Source organism: Macaca thibetana, chromosome 12 (assembly GCF_024542745.1).
Source record: "Macaca thibetana thibetana isolate TM-01 chromosome 12, ASM2454274v1, whole genome shotgun sequence".
In the NCBI taxonomy this organism is placed as follows: domain Eukaryota; kingdom Metazoa; phylum Chordata; class Mammalia; order Primates; family Cercopithecidae; genus Macaca; species Macaca thibetana.
The window spans coordinates 22,358,273-22,376,468 of NC_065589.1; positions in this window are offsets into that span (position 1 = coordinate 22,358,273).

An 18,196-nucleotide genomic window follows, 5' to 3' on the forward strand; every position below is an offset into this window, starting at 1 on the left:
AAAAAAGAATGTGCAAGTTTATTTGGTTGCCAAGCAAGAGAATATACCCCAGTGAAGAAATGTACTAAACTAGGTGAAAGGTAAAATTTGGGAATTTTAAGTTTGACTATTCCATATCCAAAATGCTTGCGATCAGAACTGTTTCAGATTTTGGATGTTTTTAGATTTTGGAATATTTGCATTAGACTTGCTGACCGAGCATCCTAAATCCAAAAATCTAAAATCCTAAATGTTCCAATGAACATATCCCTTGAGCATGATGTTAGTGCTCAAAACATTTTGGATTTTTGAGCATTTTAGTTTGTCATTTTTACATTTGGGATGTTCAACCTGTATTTGCAAATGAGTTGATAGTGATTACATCAAACTTGCTCTCTGCACAATGTGGAATGAGGCAATAGAGCTGTGCAGTGTACATGAGTGTCCCAACACGTCCTATTGTTTGTAGGTAAAGAGAAGTTTCAGTAAGGACTGATGTAAGGGAGTCACGCAGGTTCAAAGTTCTTTAATTGTTTTAGCTAGCTATAATAAAACACAGCATTCCTTTTTGATATCTCTTGGGTAGGAGGAAAACTTGCCTTTTAGAGTGCTTGGCTACAGTTTTAATCACATATAAGAATAATAATGTGTATATGTGCATAACAAATACACTTTAAACTTTAATGTTTACCAATTCTTTCACAAATGTTAGCACAACTGAGCCTCACCAAACTTCTAGGCCATATCTATGACCTCTGTTTCTGTTTTCATTTTACAGAAAAGAGCCAAGTTCAGAGAGGTAAATGACTTGCCCAAGATAGCAACCAGGGTCAGTCAGCTGACTACGTATTTCTTTTTCCAAGTCATGCTTCATAAGGAGGCGGCAAAATATTGCACCACATATGAATTTTAGTAATCCATGCTTTCCTAAGATCTAGATGAAATTAAATAACCTAATAAACATTTATATATATTTTCAAGATAAAGATAAAATTCCTCTGATTAAAAAACTAATAACAACAGCTCTTTTAATGGGAGAAAGAATTACGGAGAGCATATGTCATCAGGTATCAAATATTTACTCAGTGCTTCACTTTGGGCAAACTCTCCTCCAAGACAAGCCAGCACCCGCAGCCGAGAACCTGGGGAAAACTATGAGAGTCGGACTGGATGGAGAAATGAGAAAGAGGAATGACTGGCCTGCAACCAGAGTTTTAAGGGCAAGGAATCCAAAGGATTTCATTGAAGGCAAAGCTACAAACCAGAAGGAAGCAGGTGATTGAACCAAAACTTCTCTGCAAAAGCAGAAATGGCAGAAAGAAATCAGAGAGTTACAAGACTAGAGCCAGAAACCTCAAGCAGAATGGTGGGGAAGAGACTTTTGGAGGGTAGGGAGTTTCCCCAAGACTCGCTGTAAAAAGAGATGTTGGAAAGAGGGGAACAGGCTCCCAGAACCTGATAAAAGGGAGACATAAGAAAGCCTAAGAAAGAATCACCCTTAAATAGCTCTGAATCAAGCTGTAAAGATAAAACATAAACATTGAAAGATACAGTTAATAGCAGAGGGCAGGAAACCAATAACAAACAAAAGAAGTTAATGGGAGACACAGGAGGTCAGGAAAGGAGAAGACCATTCCAGGCTAGGTCAGCCTCTGAAAATTCCATCAAGGAATGACACAGACCTTGAGAAATGCGCTTATGGCCCATATCTCTTGCCAATTTGCTTCGAAATGCACTCCCAGGCTTAAAACTTGCTTTTCAATTTATCATTCTTGGGGAGTGTAGCCCTGGCTCCCTTCATTTTTAGTTTTTCTATTCCTACACTAGATGATTTTTCTGGAAGCCAGCCAAAGTATCAGATCACTCTGCCTTCATTTCACCGAATTTCAACAGACTTATATTGAGTGCCTCCACTCTGTGCTTGGCACTGTACAATGTGCTGGACTTAGAGAAATTAATAAGGGACAGGCCCCTATCCTCAAGAAACTTAGAGTTATTCGTTCAGGAAATACAGACATATACACAAATACTTATGTAGGAAGGTCTACAAAGGGAAACAGTACAAAAGCTAAGAGCAATGAATTCTATCATTAGGAGGAAAGACTTTTTGTCATTCATTTATTCAGCACATTTTTGAGCATTGACCAAGTGCCCACCACTATGATGAGCATTAAGAATCACTCACTGTTTATTTAGTAAGCCACAGTGCTTCCTGAGGAGTCGTTTATATTTTAAGTTGGGAAGAAGTCCATCTGAGTGAGAACCAAGAAGAAATGTTTTGGTCATCCTGAGACTTTAGTATGAAAGGAAAAAGAGTTGCAGAATGCAGAATGGTTCTAATATGGTGATATGGTTTGGGTCTGGATACCCACCCAAATCTCATGTCAAATTACAATCCCCAGTGTTGGAGGTGAGGCTTGGTGGGAAGTGATTAGATCATGTGAGTGAATTTCCACTTTGGTGCTGTTCTCATTATAGTGAGTGGGCTATCTAATTGTTTAAAAGTGTGTAGCACTGCCCCCTCCTCTCTTCTTCCTCCTGCTCCAGCCATGTAAGACATGCCTGCAGGATGTGCCTGGCTTCCCCTTCATCTTCTGCCATTATTGAAAGTTTCCTGAGACCCTGCCCCCTCTGCCAGCCATGCTTCTTGTATAGCCTGCAGAACTGTGAGCCAAATAAACGTCTTTTCTATATAAATTACTCAATCTCAGGTATTTCTGTACAGCAGTGCAAGAAGAGACTAATATATTTGGTATCATCATGATGGACTTCTTGCTACATGACCTATTCCCCTATATCCCTTCCAAACCACACATAGTCCTCTTAGGAATTTGCCATGAGCAAAAGTAACAATCCCAAATACCTGCCATTTAAACAAGATTCCCGTATTACTCACCAAAAGGAGTATTCACTACAGCAGAAAAGTCTGTCCATGGGCAGAGATGGGCCACAATTCAGGGTGGCATCAACTCTGCCTTGAGCCACTCATGCGCATTCTGGTGCAGGCCAAGGGGAAGCCAGCTAGAGGGTCTATAGCCCACCACCCCAGAAACCTCTCCAGGTTCTTAGCCTCTGCCAGACTCAAAGAGTTTCTGAAGGACTGGATGACTACCGCTCAGAATCATCTCTGGCCACTGATTACTACCTACCCCATAGATTTGTTAGCAGGATTCACTGAATTAATAAATTGCAGGGTTTAGAACTACTTGCTGCATAGGAAGTATCCTGTAAGTAACAAATATTTTACCGCTATTATTCAGTAATCAGTCCAAATATGTCAAGCAATTGCTTTTTAAATTACAAGCAAACAAGGAGAGAATGGGAAAATCAGTTTATTAAACTGGACTTGAAATGTAGGAAAAGTATATAATTGGCTGCAAAATTCTGATTGTTTGAAAACTCAGAACCATGATTATCTCCCTGGTTATAAAATCAGAGTAGCCATGCCCTCCTAGTTATTAGTAATGGCAAACACCATGTATGTATGTGTTAATTCATGTGTATTTATGTGTGCCATGTACGTGTGTGTGTCAACTATTTAAAGCAGCTGTAGAGACAGCTATAAAAGCAGCTTCAAGCATCTTTTTAAATATGATAAGCAGTTTTTTGTTTTCTCCAAAATGTATGTCAAGGAATTCACCTCTTCATTTCTCCCATCCATTCCAACCTCATCTGGGTCTTCTTTTCACCTCTTATTCCAAAACTCTAGAATGGGAATGACATTTTGGGTATGTCTTCTGATATATTTTCCTTTTCAGTAATCAGATTCCTGCCCCCACCAAAAAAAAAATAAAAATAAAAATAAAAAAACTATCCCATTATTACAGCCTAAAGGAGGATAGAACATAAATCCCCAGGCTTGAGAAGGAAGTGGTGGGAGCTCCCAGATTGATTTGGGTGATCCCCAAAGGGGAGGGTACCTGACTCTTGCTTTTCAAGGTGCACATTAGAGAAAGCGTTAGCTTCCTTGAGAAGATAAAATTTGGACCAATGGATGAGGTAGGTATCCAGGCAGATCTTTGTGGCCAAGCGTCGCATCTGGGAGCCCAGAAATTTCAGCAAGGCCTGTCAGCAAGGAGTGCTATGGGGACCAATGGGCTTTCATAGTATTGAGGTTGTAGGTCAGAGAAGGCATGGACCATGGTCTTTAGCAAAAGCAGCCAACGTGATTCCCTCAAACCAAGTGAGCCCACTTACACTCAGTGGGTCATAGCACAAGATGCCAGTGACCAGAGGGGACAAAGAATCTCTCAAAGGAATCCAGCAAGGACCCACCAACACCTACTATCCAATCCCCACCCTCCATAGCTTATACAGACTTCCTCTTCACTATGTGTGATTGGGAAGAAGGAAGAATAGAGGAGATATCTTCAAAGGAAGAAAACTTGCTTGGATTGGGGGGCTGAGCTTTCAAATGACAATCTGAAAGAAACTAATAGCAATGCCACTGATCGAATCATCTTTAATTGATGAGATCAAGTCCCCCGCCATTCTACCATAAATAAAACTGAGGAGTTTAGAGCAAGGTGAGGCTCATCATAAAAACAAAGTTGCATGCTTTTACATATCTGGGTAAAAGACTATGCATAAAGAGCCCAGAGTTATAGTGACGGGGTTTCCAAATTTTCTGGGACATCCAGTATTATCTATAGTTTATCCCATTGTCCTGATAATCTTAACTTTAACTTAGAAAATATGAAGATTATCCAAAGAGTATCATCATTTTGGAAACTGTTAATTTTTTTAAGGAAAGAACCATCATGCATTTCTCAACTAAAAGGGAATGTTGCTCAACATGTAGAAAACATATAATGTAGGCTTCTCACAAGCAAGTGAAACTTCTACTCCCACTGCCTTTGGAGAAAGAAAATTTTTCTCTTGGCCTACTTTTAAATAAAAAGAAAAAAAAAGAAAATCTGCTATACTACATATATACTCCTCCCAACTTATGAAGAGAAGGTAAGTGCCCAATATAAATATTACAGCTAAAGAAAACCAGAAAGAATGAAAATTATTACAGAATTAAAGTTAAAATGACCACAAAAGCCAGGAAAGCAGAGCCGATCTTAAAATGGAATTCGGGGTGCAAAGAAGCATATTAAAGGGTCTTATTTCTTTACTAGATAAAGACTACAAGAGCCATGCTTTTCTGTCCTCAGATGTTTCCCAAATCCCAGAGAAGCCTGGCTCTTTTCCAGGGTGGGAATTTGAATACTTTAAAGAGTGCACAACTCGAGATGCAGCAAAAGATAAACAGCCTTCTATTTACCTTAGGTCAGCATGAGAACTTGAAATTGCCATTGCAAAAAAAAAAAAAAAAATAGTAAACAGATGATAAAAGATAATTTTCCCTTTTAATGGGAAAGAAATGCAAAATAAAATAAAGCAGAGGTGTGATCTTACAGTTTCAAAATCAAGGAGTAAAATATTTTTAGTGATAATATGCAATTTTGATGAGGTTTCAGTAATGCAAGGACTGCTGGCAGCCTACAACTTTTTGGTGAGCAATAGGGTAATCTACAATGAAAGCCATAGACATGTCCCTGGTCTCTAAGCAGCAACACTATTATCCAAATTCTGAGAACTAACATAAAAGAATTCAGAACAAGCAAATGGCTATCTACACAAAGATATTTACTATAGTCTTTCCTATACTGCCAAAGCAAACAAACAAAAAAACTAGAAACAACTAAATGTCCAAAACAGGTTTATAACACATTAACATGATATTCTGCTTCCTTGAAATTATTTTCAATGCAATCCATATAAAACTAGGAAGCTATATTTATTATATATTGTTAAATGGAAAAATAGAATATCAATATGTACCTACCCTCTTTCAAAAGACATGAAAATGCATGCAATATGAAAATAATAAATACAAGTTTACTCTATAGCAAAGTTCCATTTTCTTACTTAAAAACTCCTTAATATTGTTTTTGTGATTTCAATAAACAAACTATTCTGTCTCTTCAAAAGAGACATTTTCTCATTTTTTAAGAAAGTCCTTCCAAAAAGCAGTGTGTCTCTGATATAAATCCAGAGGGTAAAACTACAGTGTAAAGAATTCTCTTTTAAAGGTAGAAAACTTAGAGATTAACAAAGAAGAGAAGTAAAATGGTTGGAGTGAATAATATTGTCCGGGAGAATCCAGTCTCACTAGTAACCATTTCTTAACACAGGAAAGCCAGGCAGTAGAATTTTTGTATTTTGTTTCATTTTTTTTTTCCATGTCTGAAGCTTTCTCTCTCTTAGCTATGGAAGGTAAGAGATTAAAAATAATAATAATAAAATAAAAACTCTCATTGGTTAGCTACACTACAGAACTCACTGCCAATTCTCAACAGAAAAGAAAACACCAGCTTGGACCAGAGTTAACACTAAATAAGATTCTTACACCTAAGAAATTAATGCCCCTACCAAAAGTATTCATAGGAGCTTTTAAAATCAAAGCTCAAAGTAACATGTGGGTAGCCCTGCCTTGGACAGAGCCCAATATTTGAAGGTTAAAGTGTTTTCTAAAGAGAGAATGGAAACCAAACTCAATTAAGGAGAGATGGATAGTAAATTGAATTTAGTGCTCAAAGGTGCATTATACTTTGGGAGTTGTACTTCTTTAAATAGTCAGCACGGTAGAGCAGAAAAAGCACTACACCAGGCATCAGAAGATCGGGTGCTAATCACCGCTTTGCCACTAACTACCTGATGGCCTGGGAGAGGAAAAATGCCTGTGTTTGGTTTTGTTTCATTTGAAAATTGAAGAAATTGGATTAGATGGCCCAAGTGTACTCACAGGACAGGTCTGTTCCTGGTGGGACCGCTTAAGAGGCTGGTACTAGATATTTGAGAGACTGCAGATTATGTCAAGAAGTGTTGTCGTCACTGAACGACTATTTCACAGAGAATAGGTCCCCATTGCTAATGTCCTCCAGCCCAAGAGCACCAGACATACACCTATATTCCACAAAATCGGGCTTAATGGCTCATTACATTGAAGGACATACCACATTATGGAGAACCATGAAATGGGCGTCTCAGTCAGAGGGTTTAGAATGGGCTTGTGTTAGGATTTGGCTTGTTAGGTAACTTAAAGGAAGGCTCAAGAAAGGACAGTTTTGTTTCACATCAGAAAGCAGGGCAATTCTGGCCGGGCACAGTGGTTCACGCCTGTAATCCCAGCACTTTGGGAGGCCAAGGCAGGCGGATCATGAGGTCAGAAGATTGAAAACAGCCTGGCCAACATGGTGAAATGCTCTCTACTAAAAATACAAAAATTAGCTGGGTGTGGTGGCAGGTGCCTGTAATCCCAGCTACTCAGGATGCTGAGGCAGGAGAATCACTTGAACCAGGGAGTCAGAGGTTGCAGTGAGCCGAGAATGCGCCACTGTACTACAGCCTGGCAACAGAGCGAGGCTCTGTCTCAAAAAAAAAAAAAGAAAAAAGAAAGTAGAGCAATTCTATCATTGGGTATCTTAATAATTTTTTTTCTAATAGGAGGAACAGTGAGGCTAAAGCTATAATTGGTAAAGAAGCAGTAATCACTCATATTAGCCCAGAAAGGGAAATGTTTGGCCATTTTGGTCTAGACATGCTCTTGTCCTTGACTCTGCTCAGACATGTTTAGAGTTGTTTTGTTTTTGTCTTGCTCCATCCACGATTGGAGACAGGTATTGTCGAATGCTGACATTCTGTGAAATTGTTCACGTCCTATAGAACTCTATGGTCTAGCCGTTACAACCAGACAGCTCCAAGCAGACAACAGTCAGAGGCTGTAGTTTTCTTTCTTACCATGAAGGAAATAATTAACTCCAGGGGTATGTAATTAGCTGACAAGCCAGAAAAGGAGGCCCCAGGCTGGAAACTATTGAAAAGTACTCAATCCATAAAGTTGAAGCTCTAGGAAAATGACCCAGAAAACAAGTAAAAGGTATTGACTTGGAAGAAAAAAAAAAAAAAAGACATATGTATGAGCAGGTGACACAGGATGGCAGTGGAGCTGACTCCTGGAATAGAGGGCTTCCACTAGATTGTTCCATTCATGCGGAGGTGCACAGAGTTCATTGCTGGGGCAGATTTTTAAAGGGATTAAGCATGGTCAGACACAGTAACATCTCAAGTATTTTCCAGCTCTATAATTTTATGAAACCTTGCTCCAAATGCTATTCTAGTTTAAACACAAAATTGATGTGTGTTGAAAATAACAGATGTTGGTTGGTCTATTTTAACGATTTTAACGATGCAGCCATTAGATGGTGTGCTCTATTCGATCTCTCAATTGTCTACGCATGGATCAGGGGGACTCCCATTTACCATTTGAAAGTCACCAGAAGTATAGAAATAATATTCAAGAGGAAATAAGCTTACAAAAGTGGGAAGAATATGCATTTCATATTATATGGAGCCTTTCCGGTTTCACAGAGTAAGTCTCACTTTCCAAATAATGCATCAGTTCATATCAGAGCGTGTACTCAGATATTTTTCTCACATATTGGAAAGCTTGTCATGCCAATGCAGATCTATTTAGTCATGCTAAAATTCACAGTCCGTAATGGTTAATTGGTTTCACATTCTGGTAAGCATCTGTAAGATAGGATTCTGGATAACACTGAAAATTGTTTAAACAGCACATGCTGAGGCACAAGCCTCTCCACCACACATCTCTGGATCTCCTGGGGTGTATGCTTAGAATACGATGATACTATATGCCACACAGGGTTATCAGTATCCTAAGAAGCCCAAAAACAATTTTTGGAAGTTGTAGCAGTATGCATGGCCTGCAGAATGACAGATTAGAGATGGTGTTAGTTCCAGTAATTAACTTTGCAGCATCAGGGGCAGGAAACCGCCTGCTGAGGGCATCAATAACTCCATTCCTCAAGGGGAAGTCTTGCTGGTGCCTGGGTGGATCTGTGACCTTTGGCAGATGGAGTAGTATTTGAATACACAAAATCAGGAAAATAAAAACGATAAAAGGAAGGCAATTTGCTAAATGAAATGTACATAAACTGAACTGCCTGTAACAGTTCATCAGAACCTGCGAGGATCACCCAGAAGGTTTTTAACCACCTCCACAACAAATGATCCTGAAATACCCCTTTTGGTTTTCATTTCTTCCTGGAAAATATGTACAACTAGTAAATAGAAATACACTTCGCCCTCACCCATTTCAGACGTTGTCTCCTGGTCTCCATGTTATATACACATATATATACATGCACATATATGTTTTACTTATTTATAATTTTATACCCATTGTAATTTTTATCTGATAACAGAAAGCAAAAGAATATGTCTCCCTTTCAGGGAAAACCTCCTTAAGAGTTTTTCTGAACAAAGTTTAGTGAAAAGAAGAAATCATGTCATTATGAACCAACTAGCCATTCTTAGGATTCAAGTTGAGCTGCTTTTATTTGTATCTCAATTCAGCCTTTGTCACCTCAGTCCTCAGTGATGGGAACATTGACCTTGGAAAAACTCCAAAAGTTTCTAGCAGCTCTCAGATGGGTAATGTGAGGCTCTTGGAGGATAATTCTCTACACTGCATGCTCACACTCAACAACCTAGATCCAAGGATGCACGTGGCCCCTGGGTTAAGGCAGAAGTTCATGGGTTAAGGCAGCAGTTCTCACACTTTGCTACATGTTAGAATCACCAGAAGACCTTTGAAACTCCTGATATGAGACCTTAGAAAGGCATCAGTACTTTTTAAGGCCCCTCAGATCATTCTAATGTGCCACCAAGTTTGAGAAGAAATGATTTAGGGTTAAGGAAAAAAACACCCAAAGGTCAGTAAACACCTCATTGTTGTGACTTGGTTGGAATGGGGCCAAGCTACCACCCAATGATGTTTTAGGGTCAGCCACCCCTAAGAGCCAGTGAGGAAATAAAAGGACCCGGTGCAGTTTGAATAGAGGCCCATTGACTGCTACAGTTTGTTTGTGCAGGATACCATACTCCACCATGACTTGGGTAGGAGTGAGTGAACCTTTCTTGCCAAGCTTAGAAAAGAGAACAAGTTGAGAGAAAATGCAGGGTGAAGATGCTCTGTGGCTGTCAGCACTCAGGCAGAAATGATTTCCGCCTTCTTAGGCTACAACCGATCAACATCCATAAAACCTTTTTTGGGGTATGAAAAGAGTCCAAGGTTACGGTTCTCATTTCCAGTTTTTCCAGACCCTTCCCTTATTCGCTCCACTTTCCTACTTCTGTTTGCATGCCTTTTTGGGGTACAAGGCACCTGGGAGCAAAGTCATGGTGACAAACAAGCTTTGACTTCAGAGAGCCAGGTGTGTGAATGCAGCTGTCAGGCCTCTGAGCCCAAGCCAAGCCATCACATCCCCTGCGACTTGCACATATAAGCCCAGATGGCCTGAAGTAACTGAAGAATCACAAAAGAAGTGCAAATGCCCTGCCCCGACTTAACTGATGACATTCCACCACAAAAGAAGTGAAAATGGCTGGTCCTTGCCTTAAGTGATGATATTATCTTGTGAAATTCCTTTTCCTGGCTCATCCTGGCTCAAAAAGCTCCCCCACTGAGTGCCTTGTGACCCCCACTCCTGCCCACCAGAGAACAACCCCCTTTGACTGTAATTTTCCTTTACCTACCCAAATCCTATAAAACGGCCCCACCCTTATCTCCCTTCGCTGACTCTGTTTTCGGACTCATTCCGCCTGCACCCCGGGAAATAAACAGCCATGTTGCTCACACAAAGTCTGTTTGGTGGTCTCTTCACACGGACACGCATGACATTTCGGTGCTGTGACTCAGATCGGAGGACCTCCCTTGGAAGATCAATCCCCTGTCCTCCTGCTCTTTGCTTCGTGAGAAAGATCCACCTACGACCTCGGGTCCTCAGACCCACCAGCCCAAGGAACATCTCGCAAACATCTCACCAATATTAAATGGGGTAGGCGGCCCCTTTTTACTCTCTTCTCCAACCTCTCTCACTATCTCTCAACCTCTTTCTCCTTTCAATCTTGGCACCACCCTTCAATCTCTCCCTTCTCTTAATTTCAATTCCTTTCATTTTCTGGTAGAGACAAAGGAGACACGTTTTATCCATGGACCCTAAAACGCCGGCGCCAGTCATGGACTGGGGAAGGCAGCCTTCCCTTGGTGTTTAATCATTGCAGGGATGCCTCTCTGATTACTCACCCACGTTTCAGGGGTGTCTGACCATGCTGTGGGGACGCCTGCCTTGGTCCTTCACCTTTAGCGGCAAGTCCCGCTTTTCTGGGGGGGGGCAAGAATGCTGACCTCTTATTTTTGTGCCCCAACCTCTTTATTTTTGTGCCCCAACCTCTTTATTTTTGTGCCCCAACCTGTTATTTTTGTGCCCCAACCTGTTATTTTTGCACCCCGACCCCTTCCCCGCTTTTCTGGAGGACAAGAACCCCCGAACTCCTTCTCTCTGTTTCTCTACTCTCTCTTTTATCTGGGCTTGCCTCCTTCACTATGGGCACCTTCCACCCTCCATTCCTCCTTCTTCTCCCTTAGCCTGTGTTCTCAAGAACTTAAAACCTCTTCAACTCACACCTGACCTAAAACCTAAACACCTTATCTTCTTCTGCAACACCGCTTGGCCCCAATACAAACTTGACAATGGCTCTAAATGGCCAGAAAACGGCACTTTCGAGTTCTCCATCTTACAAGACCTAAATAATTTTTGTCGAAAAATGGGCAAATGGTCTGAGGTGCCTGGCATCCAGGCATTTTTCACACTTCATTCCCTTCCTAGTCTCTGTTCCCAATGCAACTCGTCCCAAATCTTCCTTCTTTCCCTCCTGCCTGTCCCCTCAGTCCCAACCCCAAGCGTCGCTGAGTCTTTCTAATCTTCCTTTCTACGGACCCATCTGACCTCTCCCCTCCTCGCCAGGCTGAGCTAGGTCCCAATTTTTCCTCAGCCTCCGCTCCCCCACCCTATAATCCTTTTATCACCCCCCCTCCTCACACCCAGTCTGGCTTACAGTTTCGTTCCGTGACTAGCCCTCCCCAACCTGCCCAGCAATTTCCTCTTTAAAAAAGTGGCTAGAGCTAAAGGCATAGTCAAGGTTAATGTTCCTTTTTCTTTATTCGACCTCTCCCAAATCAGTTAGCATTTGGGCTCTTTTTCATCAAATATGAAAAACTTAGCCCAGTTCATGGCATGTTTAGCAGCAACCCTGAGACACTTTTCAGCCCTAGACCCTGAAAGGTCAGAAGGCTGTCTTATTCTTAATATGCATTTTATTTTATTACCCAATCTGCTCCCAACATTAAATAAAGCTCCAAAGATTAAATTCCGGCCCTCAAACCCCACAACAGGACTTAATGAACGTTGCCTTCAAGGTGTACAATAATAGAGTAAAGGCAGCCAACTAGCAATTTATTTCTGAGTTGGAATTCCTTGCCTCCACTGTGAGACAAACCCCAGCCACGTCTCCAGCACAGAATTCCAAACGCCTAAACCACAGCTGCCAGAGGTTCCTCCAGAACCTCCTCCCCCAGGAGCTTGCTACAAGTGCCGGAAATCTGGCCACTGGGCCAAGGAATGCCCGCAGCCCGGGATTCCTCCTAAGCCGTGTCCCATCGGTGTGGGACCCCACTAGAAATCTTGCCTGGCAGCCACTCCCAGAGCCCCTAGAGCTCTGGCCCAAGGCTCTCTGACTGACTCCTTCCCAGATCTTCTCGGCTTAGCAGCTGAAGACTGGTGCTGCCCCATTGCCTCAGAAACCTCCTGGACCATCACAGATGCTTTGGGTAACTCTTACAATGGTAAGTCTATCCCCTTCTTAATCAATACAGAGGCTACTCACTCCACATTACCTTCTTTTCAAGGGCCTATTTCCCTTGCCTCCATAACTGTTGGATGGCCAGGCTTCTAAACCTCTTAAAACTCCCCAACTCGTGCCAACTTGGACAACATTCTTTTATGCATTCTTTTTTAGTTATCCCCACCTGCCCAGCTCCCTTATTAGGTCAAGACATTTTAACTAAATTATCTGCTTCCCTGCCTATTCCTAGGCTACAGCCACACCTCATTGCTGCCTTTTCCCTCAGTTCAAAGCCTCCTTCACATCCTCCCCTCCCCACCTTAACCCACAAGTATAGGACACCTCTCCTTGGTGACTGATCATGCACCCCTTACCATCTCATTAAAACCTAATCACCCTTACCCCGCTCAACGCCAATATCCCATCCCGCAACACGCTTTAAAAGGATTAAAGCCTGTTATCACTCACCTGCGACAGCATGACCTTTTAAAGCCTGTAAACTCCCCTTAAAATTCCCCCATTTTACCTGTCCTAAAACGAGACAAGGCTTACAGGTTAGTTCAAGATCTGCACCTTATCAACCAAATCGTTTTGCCTATCCACCCCGTGGTGCCAAACCCATATACTCTCCTATCCTCAATTCCTCCCTCCACAACCCATTATTCTGTTCTGGATCTCAAACATACTTTCTTTACTATTCCTTTACACCCTTCATCCCAGCATCTCTTGGCTTTCACTTGGACTGACCCTGACACCCATCAGGCTCAGCAAATTACCTAGGCTATGTGGCTGCAAGGCCTCATGGACAGCCCTCATTACTTCAGTCAAGCCCAAATTTCTTCCTCATCTGTTACCTATCTCGGCATAATTCTCATAATTACACACTTACTCTCCCTGCTGATTGTGTCCAGCTAATCTCCCAAACCCCAATCCCTTCTACAAAACAACACCTCCTTTCCTTCCTAGGCATGATTAGTACAGACAGAATTCTTACACAAGAGCTGGGACCGTGTCCTGTAGCCTTTCTGTCTGAACAACTTGACCTTACTGTTTTAGCCTAGCCCTCATATCTGCGTGCAGCAGCTGCCACTGCTTTAATACTGTTAGAGGCCCTAAAAAATCACAAACTGTGCTCAACTCTCTACAGTTCTCATAACTTCCAAAATCTATTTTCTTCCCCCAGCCATCTCTCAGGACAATGCTTATGCTGATGAGTTAGCTAAAAAAGCAGCTAGCATTCCAACTTCTATCCCTCACGGCAGTTTTCCTTTTTCACATCGGCCACTCCCACCTACTCCCCCACTGAAACTTCCACCTATCAATCTCTTCCCACACAAGGCAAATGGTTCTTAGACCAAGGAAAATATCTCCTTCCAGCCTCACAGGCCCGTTCTATTCTGTCATCATTTCATAACCTCCTCCATGTAGGTTACAAGCTGCTAGCCCGTCTCTTAGAACCTCTCACTTCCTTTCCATCATGGAAATCTATCCTCAAGGAGATCACTTCTCAGTGTTCCATCTGCTATTCTACTACCCCTCAGGGATTGTTCAGGCCCCCTCCCTTTCCTACACAACAGGCTTGGGGATTTGCCCCTGCCCAGGACTGGTAAATTGACTTTACTCACATGCCCCGAGTCAGAAAACTAAAATATCTCTTAGTCTGGGTAGATACTTTCACTGGATGGGTAGAGGCCTTTCCCACAGGGTCTGAGAAGTCCACCGCGGTCATTTCTTCCCTCTGTCAGACATAATTCCTCGGTTTGGCCTTCCTACCTCTATACAGTCTGATAACAGACCAGCCTTTACTAGTCAAATCACCTAAGCAGTTTCTCAGGCTCTTAGTATTCAGTGGAACCTTCATATCCCTTACCATCCTTAATCTTCAGGAAAGGTAGAATGGACTAATGGTCTTTTAAAGACACACCTCACCAAGCTCAGCCTCCAACTTAAAAAGGATTGGACAGTACTTTTACCTCTTGCCCTTCTCAGAATTAGAGCCTGTTCTCGAGATGCTACAGGGTACAGTCCATTTGAACTTTTGTATGGACGCACTTTCTTACTCGGCCCCAACCTCATCCCAGACACCAGCCCTCTAGGAAACTATCTTCCAGTCCTCCAGCAGGCTAGACAGGAAATTCGCCAGGCTGCTAATCTTCTCTTGCCTACTCCAGATTCCCAGCCATATGAAGACACCCTAGCTGGACGATCAGTTCTTGTCAAGAATCTGACCCCTCAAACTCTACAACCTCGATGGACCAGACCCTACTTAGTCATCTATAGTACCCCGACTGCCGTCTGCCTGCAGGATCCTCCCCACTGGGTTCACCGTTCCAGAATAAAGCTGTGCCTATCGGACAGCCAGTCTAATCTCTCCTCTTCCCTCTGGAAGTCGCAAGTACTCTCTCCTACTTCCCTTAAACTTACTCATATTTCTGAAGAATAGTAATAACCCTCACGTGCCTAATACATCCCTTCATTCTATTAGGTCTGTTCGTCCTTACCCTGCTTTTTACAACAGGGCTTTACAAAGTCATTCCCACCATTGGATCGAGCCTCAAAAAACTAGTCATCCCTACTATCTTCTGTCTATTCATACTCCTATTCTCGGTTCTCAACTCCTTATAAATGCCCTACTCTTGTTTACACTGCCGGTTTACACTGTTTCTTCAAGCTATCACAGCTGATATCTCTTGGTGCTATCCCCAAACTGCCACTCTTAACTCCTTCTTAGAGTGGATAGATGATCTTCACCCTGATGAAGTTCTATTCTTTACTTTTATACTCACTCTTATTCTCATTCCCATTCTTATGCCACCCTCTACCTCTCCCCAGCTATCTCCACCACACTATCAACCTTACCCATTCTCTCCTAGCTGCTTCTAATCCTTCCTTAGCCAACAACTGCTGGCTTTGCATTTCCCTTTCTTCCAGCGCCTACACAGCTGTCCCCGCCTTACAAACAGACTGGACAAAATCTCCTGTCTCCTTACACCTCCGAACTTCTTTCAACAGCCCTCACCTTTACCCTCCTGAAGAACTCATTTACTTTCTAGGCAGGTCCAGCAAGACTTCCCCAGACATTTCACATCAGCAAGCTGCCGCCCTCCTCCGCACTTATTTAAAAAACCTTTCTCCTTTTTTTTTTTTTTTTTTTTTTTTTTTTTTTGAGACGGAGTCTTGCTCTGTCACCCAGGCTGGAGTGCTGTGGCCGGATCTCAGCTCACTGCAAGCTCCGCCTCCCGGGTTCCCGCCATTCTCCTGCCTCAGCCTCCCGAGTAGCTGGGACTACAGGCGCCCGCCACCTCACCCGGCTAGTTTTTTGTATTTTTTAGTAGAGACGGGGTTTTACCGTGTTAGCCAGGATGGTCTCGATCTCCTGACCTTGTGATCCGCCCATCTCGGCCTCCCAAAGTGCTGGGATTACAGGCTTGAGCCACCGCGCCCGGCCCCCTTTCTCCTTATATTAATTCTACTCCTCCCATATTTGTACCTCTCACAACACAAACTACTATTCCTGTGGCCGCTCCTTCATGTATCTCCCGGCAGAGACCCACTGGAATTCCCCTAGGTAACCTTTCACCTTCTCTCTTTGGAGATGTTCCTTTACTCTCCATCTCCAAAGCCCAACTACACACATCACTGAAACAATTGGAGCCTTCCAGCTCCATATTACAGATAAGCCCTCTATCAATACTCACAAGCTTAAAAACGTTAGCAGTAATTATTGCTTAGGAAGACACTTACCCTGTATTTCGCTCCATCCTTAGCTACCTTCCCCTTGCTCGTCAGACTCTCCTCCCAGGCCCTCTTCTTGTTTACTTATACCCAGCCCCGAAAATAATAGTGAAAGGTTGCTCATAGATACTCAACATTTTCTCATACTCCATGAAAATCAAACTTCCCCCTCTACGCAGTTGCCCCATCAGTCCCCATTACAACCTCTGACGGCTGCCGCCCTAGCTGGGTCCCTAGGAGTCTGGGTACAAGCCACTCCTTTCAGCACTCTTTCTCACCTTTTTACTTTGCATCTCCAGTTTTGCCTCGCACAAGGTCTTTTCTTCCTCTGTGGATCCTCTACCTACATGTGTCTACCTGATAATTGGACAGGCACATGCACACTAGTTTTCCTCACTCCCAAAATTCAATTTGCAAATGGGACTGAAGAGCTCTCCGTTCCCCTCATGACACCGACACGACAAAAAAGAGTTATTCCACTAATTCCCTTACTGGTCAGTTTAGGACTTTCTGCCTCCACTATTGCTGTCGGTACTGGAATAGCCGGCATTTCAACCTCTGTCATGACCTTCCGTAGCCTGTCTAATGACTTCTCTGCTGGCATCACAGACATATCACAAACTTTATCAGTCCTCCAGGCCTAAGCTGACTCTTTAGCTGCAGTTGTCCTCCAAAACCGCTGAGGCCTTGACTTACTCACTGCTGAAAAAGGAGGACTCTGCATATTCTTAAATGAAGAGTGTTGTTTTTACCTAAATCAGTCTGGCCTGGTATATGACAACATAAAAAAAACTCAAGGATAGAGCCCCAAAACTTGCCAACCAAGCAAGTAATTACGCTGAACCCCCTTGGGCACTCTCTAATTGGATGTCCTGGGCCCTCCCAATTCTCAGTCCTTTAACACCCATTTTTCTCCTTGTTTCATTTGGACCTTGTATCTTCCATTTAGTTTCTCACTTCATCCAAAACTGTATCCAGGCCATCACCAATCATTCTATATGGCAAATGTTTCTTCTAACAACCCTACAATATCACCCCTTACCACAAAATCTTCCTTCAGCTTAATCTCTCCCATTCTAGGTTCCCACGCCACCCCTAATCTCACTTGAAGCAGCCCTGAGAAACATCATCCATTCTCTTTCCATACCACCCCCTGAAAATTTTCACCGCCCCAACACTTCAACACTATTTTGTTTTATTTTTCTTATTAATATAAGAAAGCAGGAATGTCAGGCCTCTGAACCCAAGCCAAGCCATCACATCCCCTGCGACTTGCACATATAAGCCCAGATGGCCTGAAGTAACTGAAGAATCACAAAAGAAGTGCAAATGCCCTGCCCCAACTTAACTGATGACATTCCACCACAAAAGAAGTGAAAATGGCTGGTCCTTGCCTTAAGTGATGATATTATCTTGTGAAATTCCTTTTCCTGGCTCATCCTGGCTCAAAAAGCTCCCCCACTGAGTGCCTTGTGACCCCCACTCCTGCCCACCAGAGAACAACCCCCTTTGACTGTAATTTTCCTTTACCTACCCAAATCCTATAAAACAGCCCCACCCTTATCTCCCTTTGCTGACTCTCTTTCCTTTCGGACTCAGCCCGCTTGCACCCAGTGATTAAAAAGCTTTATTGCTCACATGAAGCCTGTTTGGTGGTCTCTTCACACGGACATGCATGACAGCAGCCGGAATGCAGAAATGGGCAGCTGCAATTATCTCTGAAATC